The 6,682-nt window shown below is 42.5% G+C and overlaps 1 pseudogene; it reads left to right on the top strand.

The window, feature by feature from the left end:
• Positions 1-3,874: 3,874 nt before the first annotated feature.
• LOC124252195 (zinc finger protein 133-like) lies at positions 3,875-5,973 on the top strand (annotated as a pseudogene).
• Positions 5,974-6,682: the final 709 nt, after the last annotated feature.

Genomic DNA, 6,682 nt, shown 5'->3' with positions numbered 1-6,682 from the left:
GTAGGAGATTTTTCACAGTTGTTTAGGTCTCTTAATTGAAATTACTAAACTCAAACTACCTCCATAGTAGGAAATAGATTGTGCTCTAATGTTTTGAGCTCCTTGACAAATGGGCAGCAGAAAGAGAATTCTTAGCACTTAGCCTATTGCCTGACCATGTTAGGTACTTAATAAATGTTTATTGAGTTATATTATATGTCATGGGAAAATGATCTGGAAAACTCTAGGATGCAAAAGAGACTCATCTGAAAAGGAGCTAGATGAGTTAAAATCTTATTTTGAAGCTCTTGTTTGTGTTATAGGTACAGTAATAGATCTGGAAAACAAAAGTGGTATCAGCTAGTCTTTTCCCTTGTAGAACTCACTGTCTAGGTTCACAGGCAGTTCTAAAACTCACTCACAACACACAAACGCACATGTACACCAAAACCACACACAGCACAACACCATCACAAAACATCTTGCCGAGGGTATGAAACATGTTGCACTTAGGAAATGTGGGAAGAAAATGCTATGAAGAAGGAATTTAATAATTTACCTCCTATGAGCACTAACCAAGGACAAAGACCAGTCTCTTATGAAGGCTCTACTCTACCCTTCTCTCCATGTAGGCTGAGTTCCTCTGGTTACTTCTTATCCAATAAACACTTCAATTTCCATCGAAATTTTCAAAGAGTTATCAGTGCAGTAAAGCATTTCCTTTTGGACATACTTGTTTTACTTTTGAATAAAAGGAAGTCCAGATCTTGCAGTGCTTTGAAAAAAAACCATAAAGTTTCCTGAAATTAGGCCAGATTTTTCTGAAACATGTTTTTCAGAGCAATAGTCCCATAAAATAGTCTTGGGAAAAGAATTTCTTAATCAAATAAGTTTCAGAAACACTGTATCCTATGTCCCTATTTTGGAGCTTGAGAGCGAACTTCGGCATATTGAAGTATCTGAGAATATTCTTAACAAAGAAACATGTATAAGAGGAGTTGGCCAAATGATTCTCAAAGTTATCAGAGCACAGAACTCCCTGTATTCCCCTCCTTCTATTTGTAGTTGGGGTAACACTGGTATTTTGAGAATCATCTTGCATTAAGCTGAACTTATACTAATTCTGTGAAGCTCAAATGATGAGATTATACATTTTTTCATATTACCCATAGAAGATTCTAGAGTAGGCATTTAGATTCTTAAAGGATCTTCTCTTGTATTTGGTACTAGGAAAGCTGACTAGCTGGCACCTATATGAAATATAAAAATATTTCTTTTATTATTATTATTTATTATTATTATTTAATCAGCTCCTCTGTGTGAAGAGTGATGTCATTTAAATCCTCTCCCTGTGTAGTCTGAATGCTGAAATGCTGAAGATAGAGTGTAACCATGATTAGATAAGTGAAAACAGGCACAGCACACAAGGAGACTCCTCTCTTCCATCAGATTGTCTGTTCGCTTGACTTTTACACCTTGAAAGACTGCAGGAGTACCATAGGGAATGCTATCTTTGAAAAAACAAAAGCTATTTCAACCATCTGTACATCCAGTGAGGCTGGTTTTAACTTGTCCAAATGCTCTAGCTAGAATCCGAGACTGCGGCTTACTGGGGAATCAACAGCCAGTGTCAGACCCAAATTAAATGCTATTGCTGTTGGCTTCTTGAGTCATCATTTTAAGTCTCATTGCATCACTCAAACCAAAAGAGACAATTTCTCTAGCTTACTTAAAAAAATATCTTACTTCTCTACTTCATAATGTTGTATTCATCACTCTCTTTTCTATTTAAATAGTATACATCCTTCCTCTTTTTTAATTGAGAAATAAATAACAAACTTCTGGCCTTTTATATTCCTCAGTTTCTGATAAAAAGGACTTTCTCAAGGGTCATTGAGAAAGCCTTTTTGGATAACATATTCAAGGACAAAATGAAAATAAGAAGAGAAAAAATTGCTAAGGTGACTCCTGTTCTTTTGATTGTTATAGAGACCTCTATTGTTCCATTGTGTTTTCCTCTTCGCAAAAAGAAGGTGAAGCTTTGACATTTTATTCTAGAATCATGCTGCTAAAGTTAAAAATTAGATGGTTCTAAAGGCTTAAGAGTATATTTTAATGGTTGAAGACAAAAACCAGCCAATTTGTGACAGTCATGATAAGGAGAAACAAAAGGAATTGACAGCACAAAAGATTCAAAATGCAAATTCTTTTTTTAATAAATAATTCTAAACTTTCTCTTCATTTTTCTCCACCAGGAATACTTCTGCTGCCAGTTAGAATACAAAAAAACAGAATGAGTTTTGTTCCAATTGTAGCAACAAGAAAAACAGACAAAATAAATTAAAATCATACCTTTCTATGAAAGTAGAGAAGAGTGGTGGATTTGAAGAAGCTCACTGAACTGAATTCCACAGAGAAACTCTTCAGAGAAGAAAAGAGAGCAGCAGCCACGTCCATCTGGGAGTCATTGCCGGGTTCGAACTCAGACCACCATGCCAGGACTCAGGACAGTAAGTGCTGGTGGAATGAACTGTATGGAAGAATCCTAACTCAGCTAGCAATTGTGCCTCTTCACCCCCCGCCCCCGCCGCCCTTGAGTTTAACTGAGAAAGAAACAGTGAGTAAATTCCTAGTAAGTAAAGAGAAGTCACCTTGTCTCAGTCATTTTCCAAATGATTGGATTCCAAGACTTTTTGGAATTGAAGCCAGTAGTGAGGTAAACCTACATGAAACTTTAGCTAAGGCTTCCAGCTTGAATACAGACACCATCAAAAGCTAGCAGAACAGAGCAGAGATCAGAATAGAGTCAAGAAATAGACCCATACTTATATGACCCATTAGTTTCAACAAAAGTGCCAATGCAATTCAAAGGGGAAAGGAAAATATCTTTAAGAAATGTTGGAAAAGCTTGATATTCATATGGAAAGAAATGAACTGACCCTTGTCATACACAAACACAGAAATGAATTTGAGATAGAGCATAGCCTTAATGTAAGAGTTAAAATCATGTAACTTCTAAAAGAAAGATAGCTGATGTAGCAGGCTGGCTCTAACCTGTCATCCCTTACAGTTGTCACACCTGCCATAGGACAGACATTGCAACCATGTCCCCACTAGCTTTAGCCTCTTATCAGTGACAAGCCCTCACACCTAACCGCACATACATGGACTGAACCCCGCAGGTTACCCCTGTGCAGTAGCTACGTACAGAAGCCAAGGCTGGGCAAGGGTAAGACCTCATCTTTCTTCAGGGAGACCATTCAGGAGACCAGAAAAATGGCCTTGGGGCTCTTGAGAGCCAAGACAGAAGGAGCATTTGTGTCGTTCCATGATGTGGCTGTGGACTTCACCCAGGAAGAGTGGTGGCTGTTGAACCATGCTCAGAGGATCCTGTATAGGGATGTGATGCTGACTACAGCAACCTGGTCTTCTTGCGAATTGCATTTTCCAAACCAACACTTGTCATTCTGCTGGAGCAGGGGGCAGAGCGCTGGAGAGAGGAGAAGGAACATATGCTCAGCCCCTGTTCAGCAGATCCAAAGCTGGAAATGCAGGCGTATTCCTCCCCCACTCTGGACCACTGCAGTCAGCAATTATGCCAACAGGTGTTCCATGATCATCACCTTCCAGTCTGCCCAGGCTTGTTTGCGGGAAATCTCCAAATAGCGGACCTCTGCCCAGTGTATCAGAAGGAGCAGCAATTGCAACCACTCTCTCATGGAAGCTTCTGGAGGGACAGAGTGGAAGGCGAGGTCAGAGAAGGGAGCTCCGAGTCCTGGTTTGGGAGGACAAGGGAGAGCATTACTTCAAGACCTTTCCCTAGCCCACCTGAAGGACAGCTAATAAGCTCATGTGAAGGCAAGACAGCAGTGGAAATAGGGTTCAGCTCAGCTGAGAAGACAAACCCTTTCCAAAAAGACAAATTATCAAAGTGGTCAATTGTGGAACTTATGGGCTAGGCCTTAGCCAGAGGTCAGCCCTCTTCATTCATCAGAGGGACGGCTCAGGAGGAAAGCCTTATTTTTGCAGTGAGTGTAGCTGAAGCTTTCGCTGTAAATCAGCTCTCATCACACACAGGAGGTCACACACGGGGGAGAAGCCTCACCTCTGCACAGAGTGCGGGCAGGCCTTCAGCCAGAAGTCAAACCTGGTCACACACCGGATGGCACATTCTGGGGAGAAGCCTTTCACATGTGAGGAGTGTGGGTGAAACTTTAGCCAGAAATCAACCCTCATCAGACACCTCAGGACCCACTTAGGGGACAAGCCCTTTGGGTGCTGGGAGTGTGGGCGAGGCTTCAGGGATAAGTCAAACCTCATCACACACCAGAGGACCCACTCATGGGAGAAGCCTTATGTATGTGGGGACTGTGGGAGGCTTTTTAGAGAGAAATCAACTCTCCGCAAACACCAGAGGCTTCATTCAGAGGAAAATCCTCATTTGTGTAATGACTGTGGCCGCAGCTTTAGTCAGAAGTCATACCTCATGAAGCACAAGAGGACACACTCGGGAGAGAAGCCTTTTGTGTGCCCGGAGTGTGGACAAGGCTTTACTGATAAGTCAAATCTTACCACACACCGGAGGACACACTCAGGGGAGAGTCCCTATATTTGTGCGGAACGTGGACGAGGCTCTAATGTTAAGTCAGCTCTCATTACACACCAGAGGACACACTGGGGAGAGAAGCCTTATGTGTGCCAAGAATGTGGGCAAGGCTTTAGACAGAAGTCCACTCTTGTTGCCCATCAGAGGACACACTCAGGAGAGAAGCCTTTTGTGTGCAGGGAGTGTGGGCCAGGCTTCAGACAGAAGTCACACCTCATCAGTCATCAGAGGACACACTCTGGGGAGAAGGCTTATGTGTGCACTGAGTGCCGGCACGGCTTTAGCCAGAAGGCAAATCTGGTCAGGCACAAGATGGGCCACTCAAGGGAGAAGCCCTTTGTATGCAGGGAGTGTGGGCGAGGCTTCAGCCAGACGAGAGAGGACACATTCAAGGGAGAAACCTGTGTGCAGGGAGTGTGAGCGGAACTTTAGGGATAAGCTGACCCTCAGCACACATCAGAGAACACACTCAGGGGAAACGCCTTCTACTAGCAGTAAGTGTGGGGAAGGCTTTAGCTGAAATCACTCCTTTTTAGGCACCAGAGGACACACTTGGTGTAGAGAAGCTTTACGCACAGGGAATGTAGGCGAGGCTTTAGCAGTAAATCATACCTCATCACGCAAAAAAGGACAACTTTAGGGGAAATCTTGTGTGTGCAGCAGATGGACTTCAGAGAGAACTCTCACAGAGGACAAGAGAAGAGCTATCTGTGTAAAGCAGTAGTTCTCAACTAGAAGCAGCTTTACACCCCGCCACCAGGTGACATTTGCTGACGTCTAGAGACATTTTCATGTCACAACTGGGAGACTGCCACTAGCATCCAGTAGGTGGAGGCCAAGGATGCTGCTAAACATTCCATGACGCACAGGACAGCCCCCACAACAAAGAGTTATCCGACCCCATGAGACTTGGACCCTCTAAGACCAGCTTTGGCTCCAGGGCCCTCGCACTGAGTTGGCAGTTTTCTCAGACTGTGCTGCAGCTAAGAGGCTTTCACCCATCCATCCTGCCTCCCCGCCCCCCCTCACATCTACATTTGATGCCTCTCCCTGCGTTCTCTGACTTCCTTCCTGTTTTTTTCTCAGTGTGATTTTCTCGAGAGTCTCTTGCATGTCTGATCCTGTCTTCTTTCTCAGAACACTCCAACTAACACAGTTACAAAGAGAAAATGAGAACTTTGCAGTGAAGCAACTTGGCCTACGTCACCTTAACAAAGTTAGCCGCTGATGTTGGGACAGGGTGACGCAATAGGTCACCTGGTGGGATTCAAGGAAAAGGAACACTTGTCAGGTGTTGGGTTTTTTTTAAGGCTCCTGCCAAAAAATGTTTAACCTAAGTCTTATCATGAGAACTCATTGGACAAAGCTAAATTAAAAATATTCTACAAAACAACTGCCCTGTACTTTTCAAAAATATCCAGGCCAAGAAAGACCAATAAACTTTTTTAGATTAAAGGAGACTCTGAAGACATGACAACTTAATACAATGCTTGATGGAGGATTGGATTCTGGGTAGAAAAGAGTATAGTCACAAAATGCTAGCGATCACAGAATAGTGTTTAATCAATGATAAATCAATGAGAAATGCAGCGTAGTGTGGTCATGAAAATCTTATCTTTGCTCTGGAAATACGCAGATGAGGTTTTAGGGCTAAAGGGACATGATGACTAACTTATTCACAAATTATTCAGAAAAAATATCTTCTCAAAGTGTTCATAGAAAACAAAGTGGGTATATAAAATATAAATACATTTTCCGGGGGTGTGAGAAGGAGAGAAGGAGAGAGAGAGAGAGTCACTGTTGGTAAATCCAGTTAAAAGGTATATGAGAGTGCCTTATACTTTTCTTTCAACTTTCCTCTAGGTGTGGTATTATATCAAAATAAAAACACGGGCAAAAAAGGAAAAAAAATAAGAAAGATAAGATAAGACGCTCCAGCGATGTTGGGTTTGTTGGTGGTTGGAATAATTACAGTTAAAATTGGACCTGCGACACCAGCCGGTCTCAGCTCCTGGAAAAATTAGGAAGATTAGCTCATATTCCGTCAGAAAAGGGCTTGCACTCTCTGTGACATAGCCATACATTACTCTCCAGCTG

This window comes from Equus quagga, chromosome 14 (assembly GCF_021613505.1).
Source record: "Equus quagga isolate Etosha38 chromosome 14, UCLA_HA_Equagga_1.0, whole genome shotgun sequence".
NCBI lineage: Eukaryota > Metazoa > Chordata > Mammalia > Perissodactyla > Equidae > Equus > Equus quagga.
This window is presented reverse-complemented; position numbering and strand designations above follow the sequence as displayed.